Here is a 19,873-nt window from a genome sequence, read left to right as displayed (position 1 = left end):
TCTCCGTTCCTGAGGGATATTTTTGGTAGGTAAAGTATTCTGGATTGACAGCTCTTTTCTTTCTTTCTGGCTTCTCTGGTATCTGATGAAAAATCCTTTGTCATTTGATTGTTTTTCTCCTTTAGGTAAGATGTTTCTCTCTCCCTGCTGTCAAGATTTTTAAAAATATTCAGGTCTTGAGTTCTCAGAAGTTTGACTACAGGTTGCCTTGGCCTAGATTTCTTTGGGTCTGTCGTTTTGGAGGCATGTTCAGCTTCCTGAATCTGCAGGTATATGCCCTTTACAAATTGGGAAAATTTCTAGTTGTTCTCCAGATACTTTTTTCAGCCTCATCTTATTTCTCTTCTCTTTTTAGATCTCTGATGACACAAATGTTAGATTTTTTTTTGTTATGGTCCCACAGGTATCTGAGGCTTTGTTTGTTTCTCTTTTAGTCTCTGTTTTTTAGACTCTTGTTCTGACTTTAGATTGATTCATTCTGTCTTTTTACTCTTCCATTCTGTTGAACCATTTATTATTTTAGTTATTGTATTTTTCAGTTCTAAAATTTCCATTTGATTATTTTCCTATTTCTATTTAACTATTTCTCCTTCCTTCCTTCCTTCTCTCCTTCCTTCCTTCCTTTCTCCCTCCCTTCTTTTTTCTTCCTCTTCTTCTTCTTCTTCTTCTTCTTCTCCTTCTCCTTCTCCTTTCTTTCTTTCGTCTTCTTCTTTTCTTTTCTTTTTTTTTTTTTTTTTTGTTTTTTGAGAGACAGAATCTCACTCTGTCATCCAGGCTGGAATCCAGTGGCACAATCTCAGCTCGCTGCAACCTCCACCTCCGAGTTCAAGTGATTCTCCTGCCTCAGCCTCCTGAGTAGCTGGGATTACAGGTGTGTACCACCACGCCCAGCTAATTTTTTCATTTTTATTAGAGATGGGGTTTCACCGTGTTGGCCAGGCTGGTCTTGAACTCCTGGCTTCCAGTGATCCACCCACCTCCACCTCCCTGGAATTATAGGCATGAGCCACCATGCCCAGCCAACTTTCTATTTATTGTGTCCGTTTTTAATTGCCCATTGAAGCACATTTGTGATGGCTACTTTAAAATCTTAATCAGATAATTCCAACACACATACCACGTTGGCATCTTTTGATTGTCTTTTCTCATTCAAGTTGAGATTTTCCTGTTTCTTGGTGTGATAAGTGATTTTCAGTTGTTTCCCAGATATTTTGCGTGTTAATGTTAGGAGACTCTGGATCTTATTTATTAATAAATCTTCTGTCTTAGCTGGCCTCCTTTGACACTGCACTGTGGGGCTGGCATGAGAGGGTGTTACCTCCTTACTTCCAGGGAGAGGTAAAAGTCCAGTTCTCCTCTCAGCTTCTATTGACCTACTGTAGGAAGGGTGCCTTGTTACTGCCAAGTAGGGGCAGAAGTTCTGGCTCCCGTCAGCCTCCTGTGATACCATTCTGATGAGGAAGGGAGAGCCATCTTGTGACTGTTCCCTCCTTAGACTCCACTGACATTATAGGATGGAGGCGGGGGGGCCTTATTGCTGCTGGGTGGTGGTCGAAGTCCTGGTTCTCCACTAAGCTTCTTCTGACACCACTCAAGTGTATGGGGGACAGGTGCCTTGTTACTGCTAGGTGGAGTGAAAGTCCAGGCTCCCTGTGTAGTCTGTGTGACATCACAGCTGGAGGGGAGGAGGAGGGCAGGATTCCCCACTCACCTTGTTTGATGCCTCCCTGGTAGTAGGAGTCGAGAGGGGTGCCGCATTATAACCAGGTGAAGGTGGGAGTCTAGGTTCCCCACTCAGCGTTTGCTGACCAGATGGGAATGAGGCCCGTTTTTCCCATGGCCTAGGGTGATTATTGTCTAAAAGTTTTCTGTCTTGCTAGACTGCCCTGTTCCTGCTGTCCTAAGAGAGCAGCCTTTACTTGAGACTCTTTGCTTTTTTTAATCCAATAATTGTCCACAGCCATTGGTGTTTCTGGCTTGCAGCCCAGTCCGGGATATCTGAGCCAAAAATAAAACTCAAGAAACTCACCACTATGTTGTTCCTAAAGTCCCCTAGCCAGTGTGCCTTCTTATCTCTGCCTTTGAGAATCTTTTTGCTTGCCTTATATATAATATCCTCTATTTGTAGCTGTACTTAGCAGGCGGAATAGGGAGAGGTACGACTCCATCTTGTCCAGAACCAGACATTGTACCACTGTAGAGTTGGGGTTCGCATCTCCTAGTGAACAGTAATGCCAATCCAGATGGGACTATTTGATATTGGTAGATTATTTCCAGGTGAACTCATTTTCTTTATTTAATTGAAAGGTGTTGTCCAGTTAAGGTTGTAGGGCTGCTGTTGCAGTGTTATTGGAAAGAATTTCCTGACACTTACATGAAAACTTCTTTTCCCAATCCTAATCAGATCTCATCAGATCCCATTTAATAAATAGGCTAGCAATTTACTCTAAGGTTACTAGTGTTTAAAAGCAGAGATGTGGCCAGGCACAGTGGCTCACACCTGTAATCCCAGTACTTTGGGAGGCTGAGGCAGGCGGATCACCTAATGTCAAGAGTTCAAGACCAGCCTGGCCAACATGGTGAAACCCCATCTTTACTAAAAATACAAAACTTAGCTGGGTGTGGTGGCTGGTGCCTGTAATTGGGAGGCTGAGGCAGAAGAATTGCTTGAACCTGGGAGGTGGAGGTTGCAGTAAGCCAAGATCACGCCACTGGGTGACAAAGTGAGACTGTCTCAAAAATAAATAAATAAATAAAATGAAGCAGAGATGTAACTAAAAGACAAAGGAAAGAAGCAGAAAAGGAGCAAAACAAACCCTAAAGACTAGAAGAATCCACTAAAATGATCTACAATCTGTACATAACCGAGAGCAGATATCAACTATTCAACATCCTCCTTGTTTATGCTGCTAATTCCAAGCTTATTGTTTCTCTACATTTTAGAACATGTGACATCTCACATAACATGCAAGAGAAACACCTAATCATTTCATTGGATTTGTAATGGCCTTCACAATCGGGTCCTTTTTCACTTCATTTCATGCCCCCTCCCCGGGCTTTTAAACGGTATTGCCATATTCCTTCTTTCTTCTGTGCATTTGCTCAAGGTATTTCTTCGGCCAGAAATGCCCTCCTTTCCCTATCCACCCCAATTCACCTTGTGTAGTTCCGCTCTTTAAAATTGTAAAAGAAACTTCTCTTCCTTTGAGACTACTTCTGTCAGATCTATATGCACACATAACAAAGATGCTTCCTCTAGGAAGCTATGAGTTACTAGAACACCAGGACTGTTATTCCCAGTACTTTCTAGAGTACCTGGTACATATCAGATTCTCAGTGTGCTTAGTGGATCAATAGCCCTCTTTCCTTCATCTGCTTTCCTTTCTCGTCTTCCCTTCTGGAATCAGAAACTTTGTTCCATCTTCTTTGCTAGTTTTGGTACCTACCAACCTTCTTCCTTATCATTCATTCACCCCATTTATTCAGTAAATATTTACTGGGCTGAATTTGCTATTTTATATGTCATCAGTGACCCGCTAGTTGTTAAATCCAGTGACCTTTTCTCATTCACTATACCTTCCTTTTTCTGCAGCAGGAAACTGATGCCATCCATGCTTGGTGAAAGTCATCCCTATCTACTGTACTGTACGTTTTTGGTTATAGTAAAATTGACTAACAGAAATAAGAATATTGTTACAAAGTAAAACATTGAAAATTCCCCAGTTGTGACATTTCTTTATCCACTTCACAAATTTTGTTTGCTTTTTTTTTTTTTTTTTTTTTTTTTGGGAGATGGAGTCTTGTTCTGTCTCCCAGGCTGGAGTGCAATGGCACAATCTCGGCTCACTGCAACCTCTGCCTCCCAGGTTCAAGTGATTCTCCTGCCTCAGCCTCCTGAGTAACCGGGACTACAGGTGCCTACCACCACGCCCAGCTATTTTTGTATTTTTAGTAGAGATGGGGTTTTACCATGTTGGGCAGGCTGGTCTTGAACTCATGACCTCAAATGATCCACCTGCCTCAGCCTCACAAAGTGCTGGGATTATAGGTGTAAACCACTGCACCCAGCTCACTTCACAAATTTAAAATACCCTCTGGCTGGTGTGGTGGCTCACATCTGTAATCCCAGTACTTTGGGAGGTGGAGGTGGGAGGATCACTTGAGGCCAGGAATTTGAGACTAGCCTGGGCAACATAATGAAACCCCATCTCTACAAAAATTAGCCAGATGTGGTGGCGTGTGCCCATATAGTCCCAACTACTTGGGAGGCTGAGGCAGGAGGATCGCTTGAGCCTGGGAGGCAGAGGTTGCAGTGAGCAGAGATTGTGCCACTGCACCCCAGCCTGGGGAACAGAGCCAGACCTTGTCTAAATAAAATAAAATAACAAAACATACCATCTGATTCATGATACCACATAATCCAAAATGTACAATGGTTCTTTTTTTTTCTTTTTTTTTTTTTTGAGACGGAGTCTTGCTCTGTCGCCCAGGCTGCAATGCAGTGGCATGGTCTTGGCTCACTGCAAGCTCCGCTTCCCGGGTTCACGCCATTCTCCTGCCTCAGCCTCCCAAGTAGCTGGGACTACAGGCGCCCGCCACCATGCCCAGCTAATTTTTTGTATTTTTAGTAGAGACGGGGTTACACCGTGTTAGCAAGGATAGTCTCGATCTCCTGACCTCGTGATCTGCCCGCCTTGGCCTCCCAAAGTGCTGGGATTACAGGCGCGAGCCACCGCGCCCGGCTATGTAAAGTGATTCTTTAAAAAACCCACAACCGCCAGGCGCGGTGGCTCACGCCTGTAATCCCAGCACTTTGGGAGGCCAAGGTGGGCAGATCACAAGGTCAGAAGTTCGAGACCAGCCTGGCCAATATGGTGAAACCTCATCTCTACTATAAATACAAAAATTATTCAGGCGTGGTGGCGCATGCCTGTAGTCCCAGCTACTCAGGAGGCTGAGACAGGAGAATCACTTGAACCCGGGAGGTGGAGGTTGCAGTGAGCTGAGATCGTGCCACTGCACTCTAGCCGGGGCAACAGAGTGAGAGGCTGTCTCAAAAAAAGAAAAAAAACCCCACAACATTCTAGAGGGATCCCAGACATCGGTTGGATATTTACATCTACGTGAGCTTTAAAGATCCTGCATTAAATTTGTAAGATTTTCACAACATGATATAGCCTCTGGAGAGTGTCCTATGATCTGTATTACCCTATTCATACCTGGAATACTTCGTGGTCGTTTGCAGTGTAGTGATACTGTCACTGTCCTATTCTATGACACATGCAAATCATTTCTTAATTATTGTAGTGAAATATTTTTGAAAATGGATGATCTATTGTAATATCCTTCTGAGTTTTGTCATGTAGATATGATGTTCAGAGTCTAGATAGCGGAGCTTCTGCATTTGATAAGAGGCAGGCTATTTAGTGGCTAGGATAGTAAGCATGACTTTCAATGGCAAAGACCGCAATTACTTTTGCACCAACATAATAGAAGGGTGCAGAAAGCTCAATGACTGTGGCTTTGAGCAGCGGAAAGACAAATCCCACTCACGTTCAGGTAAATGAGCCTGCATGTTTTAGTTTCAGGGTTGAGCTAGAGGGACAAGGAGATGACCACAGTTACCTACAGGGGAGGGTGGGCCTCTGTGCTTTGGAGGGGGTGGCTGGGACAAGGTGGTACAGTCAGCTGTTTCTGGGCTTTCAACCTAGCAGCTTAAATGTAACCTTGGTCCTGTGAGTCTAGAAATTAATTAGACCGTGAGAATCCAACAAGCTTTGATAATTTTAGTGCAAAAACATTGAAATTCTCTCCACATATTGGCAATATCCTAGTACAGTGGGTCACAACCAGTGGAAGCTGAGTGATAAGTGATATATATGGCTTGTGGAATCCACGTAGCAGTGTTTCAAAACTTCATTCTTTTTGTAAAATTTTTTAAAATTTTTTTATTTTTTGAGACAGAGTCGCGCTCTGTTGCCCAGATTGGAGTACAGTGGCGCGATCTCAGCTTGCTGCAACCTCCATGTCCTGGACTCAAGCAATTCTCCTGCCTCAGCCTCCTGAGTAGCTGGGATTACAAACGCGCACCACCACGCCCGGCTACTTTTGTATTTTTAATAGAGACAGCGTTTCACCATGTTGGCTAGTCTGGTCTTGAACTCCTGACCTCAAGTGATCCACCTGCCTTGGCCTCTCAAATTGCTGGGATCACAGGCATGAGCACTGCACCCGGCCAATTATTTTTTTTTTCAATAGACTTTATGTTTTACAGAAGTTTTTGATTTACAGAAAAATTGAGACTGTATTATAGAGAGTTCCCATACACCCTAGATTTGTCCTGTTAGCATCTTACATTGGTGTGGTACCTGTGTTACAATTAGCGAGCCAGTATTGATTTATGATTGTTAACCGAAGTCCACAGTTTATTTAGATTTCCTTAGGTTTTATCTAATGTCCTTTTTCTATTCTAGGATCCCGTTACATTTAGTTGTCAATTCTCTTTAAGCTCCTCTTGGTGTGGCAGTTCTCAGACTTTCCTTATTTTTGATGACCTTGATAGCTTTGAGAGTACTCGAGGGATTTTGTGGAATGCCCTATTATTGAAATTTGTCTGATGTTTTTCTCATAAGACTTGGGTTATGAATTTTCAGGAGGAAGATCATCGAGGTGAAGTGCCATTTTCGTCACATTATATCAAGGGCACGTACCTACTGTCAGCATGGCTTATGACTAGCAATGCTGACCTCGATCTGCCAACTGAGGCACTATTTGTCAGGTTTCTCCACTGTCAAATTACTCCCTCCATTCCTGCTTTTCATACTGTGTTGTTTGGGAGGAAATCACCATGTGTGGTCCATATCCAAGGGGCTCGGTGTTAGGCTCCCCGTCCGTGAGGGCAGAATATCTATGTAAGTTATTTGGAATTCTTCCATACTGAAGGTTTGTCCCTTCTCCCTCATTTATTAACGTACTCAGTCATATATCTGTGTCACCATCTCTGTCTTTCTATCCATCCTTCTGTGCATCCATCCATCCGTCATCTGTCTATCTGTCCATTCATCCATCCATCCATCCATCCATCCGTCATCTATCTGTCCATCCATCAATCATCTATCATGTTTGTCTGCCGTCTGTCCATCCATCCATCCATCCATCCATCCATCCATCCATCATCTGTCTATCTGTCCAGCTAATCTCTGTCTATTCATCCATCTATCCATCCATCTATCCACCTTCTATCATCTATCTGTCCATCTGTCCATCCATCCATCCGTCCATCCATCATCTGTCTGTCTGTCTGTCTGTGTCTGCCTGCCTGTCTGTCTATGTGTCCATATCAGTGTGAATGCATGAATATTTATTTTTTACCTAGGGTTATAATCCAGTACTACCTTATTTCTTTTGTTGTTCAAATTGTCCCAGCTTTGACCATTCGGATCTCTTTCAGTTGGCTCCTGTGTTACTTTGCCATACCCCCATCAACATATGTGTGTGTGTGTGTGTGTGTGTGTGTGTGTGTGTGTGTGTGTGTGTGTGTGTTGAGCACTTTCTTTCTGGCACTACAGGATTCTCCAGGATTATCTCACACACAGATGGTCCCAACTTACAGTGGTTCAACTTACAGTCTTTTGACTTTATGATAGTGTGAAAGCGATACAAATTCAGTTGAAACTGTACGTATGCTGCCATGCTGGGCACCGGCAGTAAGCCGCAGCTCTCAGTCAGCCACGTGTTTTTCACTTACTATGGGTTTATCAGGACATAACCCCATTGTAAGTTGAGGAGCATCTGTATTTCCTGCCTTAGCCATGGTTTATTGGAGAATGGTGTTAGAAATCAAGCTCTGGGGAAGGTATACTCATTGTTGGGCTGTCTTTTTAGGCCCTCTCAGCTGGCAGAGCAGAGAAATACATGTGTGTATCCACATTTCTGTATTTCTGTCTATACTTATATTTAAGTGAACACACTGAAGTCTCTAATCCATCTCCCATGGATCATTCTAGCCTCCTCCCCTTGCACATCTGTAAATTCCCAACCCAATAGTGAGAGACCTGGCTCCCACTCTCAGCCATCCATTTACTTCACTATTCGACTGCAGCGTATATAGCGGCATTGGAGTTGTTAACCCTGGAGCACAGCGCTATGTGCAGTTCCTTTTGCCTCTAGTCTTGCAGACTCCACCCATTTCCAAAATGACTTAGGTCAGCGTCTTTCCCCCTCTATGCCCTTCCGTGAGATTATTTCATACATTTGTAATAGAATTCCATTCTCTTATCACAGTCTTCATTCCTTCCTGGGATCTCCTAACTTCTGCATTTAAAAAAATTTGCATACATTAAGATTCAGCATTTCAGCTATAAAATGCTATAGATTTTGACAAGTGCATAATGTCATTCATTTACCATGACAGTATCACTTAGAATAATTTTCTGCCCTAAAAATGCCTCCGCACTTCCTCTTTTCGTCCCTCCCGCCAAACTTGGAACTCCTGGCAGCCACTGATTATTGTTCTGTAATTATAGTTGTGCCTTTTCCAAAGGTCATATAATGGGAATTATATGCTATGTAGTTTTATCAAACTGGCTTCTTTCTTTTTTTTTTTAACTTTTTTTTTTTCTTTTTTTACTTAGCAATATGCATTTAAGATTCTTTCGTGCATTTTCCTGGCTTGACAGCTCATTTTTTTTAATTGGCAAATAAAACTCCATTGTGTGAATGTACTACAGTTGGTTTATTCATTCATCTATTGAAGGACGTCTTGGTTGCTTCCAGTTTGGGACAGTTATGAACAAAGCTGCTATAAACATTAATGCACAGGTTTTTGTGTGAATATGTTTTCAAATTAGTTGGGTAAATATCTAAGTGCAATTGCTGGATCATATGGTAGGATTATGTTGTGTTGTAAAAAACTGTCTTCCAAAGTAGCTGTGCCATTTTGCATTCCCACCATTGATGAATGGCTGTTCCCGTTGCTGTACATCCTTGCCAGAATTTGGTGTATATCAGATTTTTTTTTTTTTTGAGGTTTAGCTATTCTAATAGATTTGTAGTGGTATATCGCTATTGCTTTAATTTGAAATTTCCTGATGACAAATAATGATGAGCATCTTTTCATATGCTTATTTGCCATCTGTGTATTTTGTATTACGATGTGTCTGCTCAGATCTTGTGCCCATTTTTTAATTAGGTTGGTTTATTTTTATTTTTATTTTTATTTTTTGAGACAGAGTTTCGCTCTTGTTGTCCAAGCTGGAGTGCAATGGCATGATCTCAGCTCACTGCAACCTCCACCCCCTGCCCCGGGTTCAAACGATTCTTCTGCCTCAGCCTCCGAAGTAGCTGGGATTACAGGTGCCTGCCACCACACCCAGCTAATTTTTTGTATTTTTAGTAGAAACAGGGCTTCACCATGTTAGCCAGGCTGGTCTCGAACTCCTGACCTCAGGTGATTCGTCCTCCTCAGCCTCCAAAGTGCTAGGATTACAGGCGTGAGCCACCACGCCTGGCCTTTTTTTTTTTAAGAGACAAGGTCTCCCAGGCTGGAGTGCCATGACACAGTCATGGCTCACTGCAGCCTCTAATTCCTGGGCTCAGGGGATCCTCCCACCTCAGTCTCTTAAGTAGCTGGGACTACAGGTTCATGCCACTGTGCCTGGCTTATTTTTAGTTGAGACGGGGTTTCATTTTGTTGCTTAGGCTGGTAGTTGGTTATTTTCTTATGGCTGAGTTTGAGTTCTTTATATATTTTGGATGCAAATTGTTTAGCAGATATGTATTTTGAAAATATTTTCTCTTAGTCTGTGGTTTGACTCTTCATTCTCTTAATTATGCCCTTCTCAGAGCAAATGTTTTCAATTTTAATTAAGTCCAACTGACTAATTTTTTATCATGGATCCCACTTTTGATGGTGTATCTAAAAATTCATTGCCACGTTCAAGGTCACCTAGATTTCCTCCCATGCTATTTTCTAGAAGTTTTATGTTTTATGGTTAAGTCTGTGATCCATTTTGAAAGAGATAAGTTAGATCCGTATCTAGATTTATCTTTCTTGCATGTGGACATCCAATTGTTAAAGTACCATTTGTTGAAAAGGCTATCATTTCTTCATTAAATTACCTTTGCTCCTTTGTCAAAGGTGAGTTGACTGTATTTGTGTGAATCTATTTCTGGCCTTTCTGTTCCACTGCATTGATCTATGTGTCTGTTCTTTCCCCAATACCATGCAGTCTTGATTTCTGTAACTTTATGGTAAGTTTTGAAGTTGAGTAGTGTCACTCTTCTAACTTGTTCTTCTTCACTATTATATTGGCTATTCTAGATCCTTTCCCTTTTCATATAAACTTCAGAATCAGTTTGTCAATGTCTACAAAATCACTCTCTAGGATTTTGATTGGGATTGCCCTGAATCTACAAACCCAGTTGGGAAAAACTGACAACTGTATTGAGTCTTCTAATCCGTGAACATGGAATATCCTCCCATTTACTGAAATATGCCTGATTTTTTTTAATCAGACTTTGTTTTCTACATATATATATCCTGTATATATTTTGTTAGATTTATATTTCAATTTTTTGATGCTAATGTAAACACGATTGTTTTGAATTTCAAATTCCGGTTGTTCCTTGCTAGTATATAAGAAGGCAATTCATTTTATATATATATTAACTTTGTGTCTTACAGCCTTGCTATAATCACTTGTTAGTTCCTAGAGGGCTTTGTTTTTCATTGATTCTTTGGGATCTTCTACATGTATAATCACATCACCTGTACACAGAGAGTTTTATTTCTTCCTTCCTAATCTCTATATCTTTTATTTCCTTTTCTTGTCTTTTTGTATTAGCTAGGACTTCCAGTATAATCTTGAATAGGAATGGTGAGAGGAGACATCGTTGCCTTATTAAGATCTTAGTGGGGGAATATCTAGCTTCTCACCATTAAGTATGATGTTCGCGGAAGGCTTTTTGGTATATATTGTTTATTAGGTTGAGAAAGTTCCCTTGTGTTTCTAGTTTGCTGAGGGTTTTTAATCATAAATCAGTTACAATTTTGTCAAATTGATTTTCTTCAACTATTGATAAGATCATGTGATTTTTTTTCTTTAGCCTATTGATATGATGGATTACATTAATTGATTTTTGAATGTTGAACCAGCCTTCCATACCTGGAATAAGTCCCACTTGGTCATGGTATATAATTCTTTTGATACATTGTTGGATTTGATTTGCTAACATTTTATTGATTTTACATCTGTGTTTATGGCAATTATTGTTCTGTGGTTTTCCTTTTTGTAGTATCTTTATCTCATTTTGGTATCAGGGTAATGCCAGTCTCATAGAATGGGTTAGGAAGTGTTTCCTCTGCTTCTATTTTCATGAAGATATTGCAGAGAATGGATGTTATTCCTTTCTTAAATGTTTGGTAGGATTCACCAATGAACCCACCTAGGACAAGGAACTAGGAAGCTGTCAGGCCACTCCTCACCTCCACCTGTCTGTCTTCCTTCACCTGTTTATCCCTTCCTCCTTCCTCTCTGGGCTTCTTTTGCATTTTAATTTTTCAAATCACCTGCTGTAGCCCCAGATTAGCTCAAGCACCCACCCCCACTTGACTCAGTCACAAGTGCCAAATTCTCAAGATAAAATTAACCTAGTTTAACTCTTAACAGCCCCTTCCCTTTGATCCAGTTGAGTAGCCCACTCTTACTTGTAATAACTTCTCAGGCTATTAAACTTACTAAAGCCATTACTGGACAAAATGAATTTTTCTTCATGTTTCTTCCAGTTCATTTACTTTTTAAAAGTTCTTCTACATAAACCTGCTTTTCAGCCTCATTGAGAGCTCTGGCCTCAAGACACCTCCACTCTCGTTGTCACCTCTCCCTTTTCTGTATAACTTTTCCTGCATATTTTGGATTTTGTTGTGTAATATTTTACTTGGTATGTGTATTAGTCAGGGTTCTCTTAGAGGGATAGAACTAATAGGGGAGTTTATTAAGTATTAACTTACATGATCTCAAGGTCCCACAATAAGCTATCTGCAAGCTGAGGAGCAAGGAGAGCCAGTTTGAGTCCCAAACCTGAAGAACTTGGAGTCCGATGTTCAAGGGCAGGAATCATCCAGCACGGGAGAGAGATGTAGGCTGGGAGGCTAGGCCCGTCTCTCCTTTTCATGTTTTTCTGCCTGCTTTATATTCACTGGAAACTGATTAAATTGTGCCCACCACATTAAGGGTGGGTCTGCCTTCCCCAGCCCACTGACTCAAATGCTAATCTCTTTTGGCAACACCCACACAGACGCACCCAGGATTAATACTTTGTGTCCTTCAATACAATCAAAGTTGACACTCAGTATTAACCATCATGTTCAAATAAAGTGAGATTAATCTGTTCTTTTTCCTTTCTGTACTGTCCTTATCTACCTTGGACTTAATACTCACCTCATAATAGGAGATAGGGAGTGTTTTCTTTATTTCTTTTTCCTGAAGTTGCTTGTTCTTTGAAGTCATCTAGGGCTGCTGCCTTCTATAGGTAATTATTTTTTCTTTAACGGATATAACGTGATGCAAGTTTTTCTCCTTGCATCATGTTTTGTAATGTGTATTTTTCTAGAATATTGTGCATTTCATCTAAATTCTCGAAATTTTTGCAAAAATTACTTAAGATTTTCTCTATGATAAAAAATTTCAAATCTTTAATCCTATCATTGTCACTATTGGTCTCATCTCATCTTTTCTTAATTGTCTTGCCCAGAGGTGTGTCTAGTTCAGCCGAGATCAAGTGCGTTCAGGGTGGTACCACCATAGACGAGGTGTGTCTATTTCAGAGTGTTTACAAAGAACCAGCATTTGCAATTTTTGCTTATTTCTCTTGTTTGCTATTTCACCAGAATGCTTTCTATTTTTATTGTTTCTTTCCTTCCTACTTTCTTTGAAATGACTCTGTTATTTTTCTGTCTTGAGTTGATTACTTTGCTCATAATATTTTACTCTACCTCTTTTTTTCTAAGCTAACATGAGCATTTGGGGCCATAACTTTCCCTTTAGGTACTACTTTAGCTGCATCCCACAAATTTTGCCCTATATAACTTTTCTTATCATTGAGATCTAAGTTTGTTACAATTTCCATCATGATTTCATACTGAATCCATGAATTATTTAGAAGTATTTTTTTAATCTGTCATATGAATATTTTTCATTATTTTGATTTGAATTTTATTGCATTTTATTCATATATAGTGGTCTGCTTTATATTTATCGGGAGTATTTTTTGAGGCTGGTTATGTGGCTTGGTGTGTGGATAATTTTATCAATACTTTGTGTTCTTATTATAGTTTTGACTTATATTTGCCTAAGAAGTGATGCTGAGCACTTTTTTTTCTGTGTTTATTGTCCATTTCTAGATCTTCTTTGGAAAAGAATTGGGATTTTGTTGCTGTTGTTGTTGTTGTTGTTGTTGTTGAGTTTTAGGCATTCTCTATATATTTTGGGTATTATCCCTTACCAGATACATCATTTGCAATTTTTTCCCCATTTTCTATGTTGCCTTTTTACTCTGTTGATACTGCCTTTTGATGCATGACTTAAATTTTTTCATAAGGTTCAATTTGTCTATTCTTTGTTCTCTTGCCTATTCTCCATACCCAAGAAATCATTGCTATATTCAATATCATGAAGCTTTTGCCATATGTTTCCTTCTAAGAGTCTTATAGTTTTAAGTCTTATGTTTAGGTCTTTGATCCATTTTGAGTTAATTTTTGCATGTGGTGTTAGATAAGGGTCCAGCTTCATTGCTTTGCATATAGTGTTTTTCCAGCACCATTTGTTAAGGATGCTGTCCTTTCCCCATTGAGTGGTCTTAGCACCCTTGTCAAAGATAATTTGACTATATTTGTTAGGGTTTGTTTCTGGGCTCTCTATTCCATTGTTCTACATGTCTGTCTTTATGCCAGTATCATACTGTTTTGATTATTATAGCTTTGTTGTAAGTTTTGAAATCAGGGAGTGTGAGTCCTCCAGTTTTGTGTTCTTTCTTAAGATTGTCTTGGCTATTAAGGGTCCCATGAGAATCCATATGAATTTTAGGATAGATTTCTATTTCTACAAAAAATGTTTTTGTTATTTTGATAGATATTGTACTGAATATGTAGATAACTTTGGGTAGTGTTGATGTCTTTTTTTTTTTTTTTTGAGACAGTTTTTCGCTCTTGTTGCCCAGGTTGGAGTGCAATGACGTGATCTTGGCTCACTGCAACCTCTGCTTCCTGGGTTCAAGTGATTCTCCTGCCTTAGCCTCCCAAGTAGCTGGGATTACAGGTACCCGCCACCATGCCTGTCTAATTTTTGTATTTTTAGTAGAGATGGGATTTCACCATGTTGGCCAGGCTGGTCTCGAACTCCTGACCTTAGGTGATCTCCCCACCTTGGCCTCCCAAAATGCTGGGATTACAGGCATGAGCCACTGTGCCCGGCCAGCGTTGACATCTTAATATTAAATCTTTCAATCCATGAACATGGGATGTATTTCTATTTATTTATGTGTTCTTTACTTTCAGCAATGTTTTATACTTTTCATTGTACAAATCTTTCATCTCTTTGGTTAAATTTAATTTGAAGTATTTTATTATTTTTGATGCTATTGTATTTTTAATTTTGTTTTATTTATATTTGTTTATTTATTTTTTGAGATGGAGTCTCACCCTGTTGCTCAGGCTCTAGTGCAGTGGCATGGTCTCAGCTTGGTGCTACTTCCACTTCTGAGACTCAAGAAATCCTCCCGCCTCAGCCTCCGGAGTAGCTGGGACTACAAGTGCATGCCATCACACCTGGCTAATTTTTGTATTTTTTGTAGAGACAGGGTTTTACCATGTTGACCAGACTTGCCTCAAACTCCTGAGCTCAAGTAATCTGCCCACCTCGGCCTTCCAAAGTGTTGGGATTACAGGCATGAGCCACCACTCACTATGGTGGCTATTGTATATGAACCTGTTTTTGTTTTTGTTTTTTCTTTTCAGATTGTTCATTATTAGTATGTGGAAATGCAGCTGATTTTTGCATGTTAACTTTGTATCTTGCCACTTTGCTGAATTCCTTTATTAGTTTAAACAGTTTTTTGGTTGAATCTTTATAATTTTCTACATATAACTTCATATCATTTAAAAACAAAAATTATTTTACTTTCTTCTCTCCAATTTGGATACCTTGTATTTCTTCTTCTTACCCAATTGCTCTGGTGAGAACTTCCATTATTATTTTGAACAAAAGTAGTGAAGATGGTCATCCTTGCCTTGTTCTATTTTAGAGGAAAAGCTTTCAGTGTTTTACTATTGAGTGTGATATTCACTGTAGGTTTTTTCATATGTGGCTTTTATTATGTTAAGATAGTTTCCAGCTATTCCTTCTTTGTTGAGTGTTTTTATCATGAAAAACGCTAAAGGGTGTTGAGTTTTGTCAGATGCCTTTCCTGCGTCAATTGAAATGATAATGTGGTATATTACATGGATCCATCCTTGCATTCCAGGGGTAAATCCCACTTGTCGAGGGCATAGAATTCTTTTAATATGCTGCTGAATTTGGCTTGCTGGTGTTTTGAGGATTTTTGTGTCAGTATTCAAAAGTGATACCCATATGCAGTTTTCTTCCAGTACGATCTTTGTCTGGCTTTGGTATCAGGATAATGCTGACCTCATTGATTGAGTGGGAAGTATTCCCTCCTCTTCAGTGTTTTGGAAAAGCTTGAGAAAGATTGGTGTTAGTTCTCTTTTAAATGTTTTGTAGAATTCACAAGTGAAGCCATCAGGTCCAGGGCTGTTCTTTGTAGGGAGATCTTAAATTACTGATTTAATCGCCATAATAGTTATGAGTCTAATCAGATTTTCTATTTCTTTGTGACTTAGTCTTGGTAGATTTCATGTTTCTAGGAATTTGTCTATTTCATCTAGATTATCCATTTGTTGGCATACCATTGTTTATAGTACACTCTTACAGTTTGTTTTTTTTTTTAATGTAGAATTGGTAGCAAAATCATTTCTGATTTTGGTAATTCGAGTCTTTATTTCTCTCTTTTTAAAAATTCATCCAGCTAAAGGTTATTTGTCAATTTTGTTGATCTTTTAAAAGAACCAGCTTTGGGTTTTGTGGGTTTTTTTTTTTTTTTTTTTTTCTTATTCTCTATTTTGTTGATCTCTGCTCTAATCTTTATTATTTCCTTCTGCTAGCTTTTGGTTCCGTTTGTCCTGTTTTTAGTTCCTGAAGTTTTGAAGTTAGGTTGTTGATTTGAGGTCTTCTTTTTTAAAAATCAGTGTTTATAGCTGTAAGTTTTTACCTTAGCATTGCTTTCCCTGTGTTCCATACGTTTTGACATGTGGTGGTTTCATTTTCATTAGTCTGTAAGCATTTTCTAATTTTCCTTGTGATTTCTTCTGTGATCCATTGGTAATATTTAGGGGTGTGTTGCTTAATCTCTACAAACTCGTGAATTTTTTAGTTTCATTAATTTGTTGATTTTTAACTTCATCCCATTGTTCTTGGAGGATATGCTTTGTATGACATCTATGTTTTTGAATCTAGGCCTAATTGGTAGCCTAACTTACGGCCTTTTTCTGGAAAATGTCCCATGTGTACTCGGGAAGGATGTGTATTCTGTTGTTAGGTACAGTGTTCTGTGTGCCTGTTAAATCAAGTTGGCTTATTGCGCTCTTCAAGGGCTCTTCTCTTCTCTTCTCTTCTTCTCTTCCCTTCCTTTTCTTTTCTTTTTTATGGAGTTTCACTCTTGTTGCCCAGGCTGGAGTGCAATGGCGCGATCTCGGCGCGCCGCAACCTCCACCTCACAGGTTCAAGCGATTCTCCTGCCTCAGCCTCCCGAGTAGCTGGGATTACAAGCATGTGCCACCATGCCCAGCTAATTTTGTATTTCTAGTAGAGACGGGGTTGGTTGGGCTGGTCATGTTGGTCAGGCTGGTCTCGAACTCAGGACCTCAGGTGATCCACCTGCCTTGGCCTCCCAAGGTGCTGGGATTACAGGTGTGAGCCACTGCACCAGGCCAAGTGCTTTATTTTCTTGCTTATCTTTCTCTGGTTGTTGTATCTATGAATGAGAATGAGGTATTGAAGTCTCTGAGTATTGTTGTAGAATTGTCATTTCTTCTTTCAATTATATCAATATCTGCTTTGTATATGTTGATTATCTATTATGAGGTGCCTAAATGTTTATAATAGTTATATGTTCTTGCTCTGTTGAACCTTTTATTAATATGTAATATTTTTCTTTGTTTCATAACCTTTTTGATTCAAAGTCTTATTTTCTTTGATATTAGTAGAGCCACTCCTGCTGTCTTTGGGTTACTCTTTGCATGGAATACCTTCTTCCATCCTTTCCCTTTCAATCCACTTGTATCTTTGGTCCAAAGCAAATCTATTGTAGATAGCATAGAATGGGATCATATCTTTTTGTTTATTCTACCAATCTCTGTCTTTGGATGGGAGGGTTTAATTAATATGCATCGAAAGTAATGACTGATATGGAGGGATTTACTTATGTCATTTTGTTATTTCTCATATGCTTACAGCTTTTTTGTCTCATTTTCTGAATACTGTCTTCTTTTGTGTTGAGTTGATGATTCTTTGCAGTGAAACATTTAAATTACCTTTTCATTTCCTTTTGTGTAGATGCTGTAGCTATTCTCCTTGTGCTTACAATGGACATTGCATTTAACATTCTAAAGTTTTAACACTCTAATTTTAATTTATACCAGCTTAACTTCAACAGCATACAAAAACTATGTTCCTTTACGGCTCTGTCCCCACCCATTTCAGTTGTTGATGTCACAAAATAACACCTTTTTAATACATTGTGTGCCCCAAAACATAAACTAATACTTGTCTTTTTTTTTTTTTTTTTAAACATGTTAGTGTGTTAACATAGAGAACAAAACATAGAGGCTGGGTGTGGTGGCTCACGCCTATAATCCTAGCACTTTGGGAGGCCGAGGTAGGCGGATCATCTGAGGTCAGGAGTTCAAGACCAGCCTTGCTAAATGGCAAAACCCCATCTCTAGTCTCTACTAAAAATACAAAAATTGTCCAGGCATTGTGGTGGGCGCCTGTAATCCCAGCTACTCAGGAGGCTGAGGCACGAATTGCTTGAACCTGGGAGGTGGAAGTTGCAGTGAGCTGAGATCGTACCACTACACTCCAGTCTGGGCAACAGAGCGAGACTCCATTTCAAAAAAATAAAAATAAAATAAAAGAAAAAAAAACATAGAGTTACAGAGCAAAGCTATAACAATCAATTTTATATTTGCCCATATAGTTACCTTTACTGTGATCTTTACTTCTTCGTGCAGCTTCAAATTACTGTCTAGTGTCCTTTCATTTCAACCTGCAGGACTCCATTTAACATTTCTTACAGGGCAGATCTAGTAGAGTGATGAACTCCCTCAGCTTTTGTTCATTTGGAAATGTCTTATTTCCTTCCTCATGTTTTGCCAGTATAGGATTCCTGGTTGACATTTTTTTTTCTTTTAGCACTTTAAACATATTAGCCTTCTTAGCTCCAAAATGTCTGATTAGAAATCTTCTGTGACCTTATTAAGTATCCCCTCTGTGTGTGACAAGTCACTGCTCTCCTGCTGCTTTCAAGATTCTCTGTCTTTGACTTTTGACAGTTTGATTATAATGTGTCTTGGTGTGTGTCTTTTTTAGTTCATTATCCTTGGAGTTCCTTGAACTTCTTCAATGTTTACATTTATGTCTCTCATTAAATTTAGAGAAAATTTTGACCATTATTTCTTCAAGCATTCTCTCTGTTGTCTTCTGTCTGTCTCCTTCTGAGATTGCCACCTGCAAATGTCAGTTCACTTGATGGTGTTCATGGTCCCTTAATCTCTGTTCACTTTTCTTCTTTTTTTTTTTTCTGTTATTCAGATGTGATCATTTCCATTGTCCTGTTTTCAAGTTCACTAATCCTTCTGCCTGTAGAAATATGCCTTTGAATTCTTCTAATGAATTTTTCATTTCAGTTATTATACTTTTTAGTTCCAGAATGTCTTTTTGGTTTCTTTTTAGTTTTTCTATGCCTATTGATATTTCTATTTTGTTCATATATCCTTTTCTTGACTTTTCCCACATATTCCTGTAGTTTTTAGAGCATCTTTAAGATTGCTGTTTTAAAGTCTGTGTCTAGTGGATCTGCCATCTGCCCTTTCTCAGGGTCAGTTTCTGTTGGATTTATAGTTTTCTTTTGGATGGGCCATACTTCACTGTTTCTTTGTGTGCCTTGTGATTTTATTGTTGAAAACTGGACATTTTTATCTTATCATGTGGCCACCATGGGAATCAGATTCTTTGCCTCTCAGTGTTTTCTGGAGTTTTGTTTTGTTTTGTTTTATTATTGAAGGCTGTCTCTGTGCCAAGGATCAGCCCGAGGTGTGAACTTAAAGTCTTTTCAGTTCTCTTTGAAGACTGTACCTTTCCCTGGGCATCCATGGTAACTATAATTTCCCTATAAATATGTTTATTTTTTAATGTCTTAGTCTTTAATGTATATCTCCCAAAGTGGGGAAAGAGAAAAGTGAAAGAGTAGGGATGGGGGAAGCACTGGCCCTTGAAGTCCCCAGGGTGTCACTTAAGCTAGATGGGGAGGGGCTTGGCACCCTGACTGGCTGCCTCTATTCCGCCCTTCCATGACAAGAACACAGATCCTTAATATTTTGAAGACAGTGTTCTTTATTGCCTATCCTGGCTCTTAGAAGCTGCATGCAAGCTGCTCCCATAACATGTACACAGCTTCCTGCCATGGGGCTGAGTCGTCGGGGACTGGTAGCAGCTTTGGAACTAAGAGCGGAGATTGACTGAAAATAACTGCAATTTACTGT

At 39.5% G+C, this 19,873-nt stretch overlaps 1 protein-coding gene across 11 annotated transcripts in view; it reads left to right on the top strand.

Annotated features, from left to right (window-relative positions):
* Positions 1-19,873, top strand: part of LOC129489808 (S-adenosyl-L-methionine-dependent tRNA 4-demethylwyosine synthase TYW1) — a 279,548-nt gene that overhangs the window by 243,731 nt on the left and 15,944 nt on the right. The window lies entirely within an intron of this gene.

Source organism: Symphalangus syndactylus, chromosome 9 (assembly GCF_028878055.3).
Source record: "Symphalangus syndactylus isolate Jambi chromosome 9, NHGRI_mSymSyn1-v2.1_pri, whole genome shotgun sequence".
Classification (NCBI taxonomy): domain Eukaryota; kingdom Metazoa; phylum Chordata; class Mammalia; order Primates; family Hylobatidae; genus Symphalangus; species Symphalangus syndactylus.
This window is presented reverse-complemented; position numbering and strand designations above follow the sequence as displayed.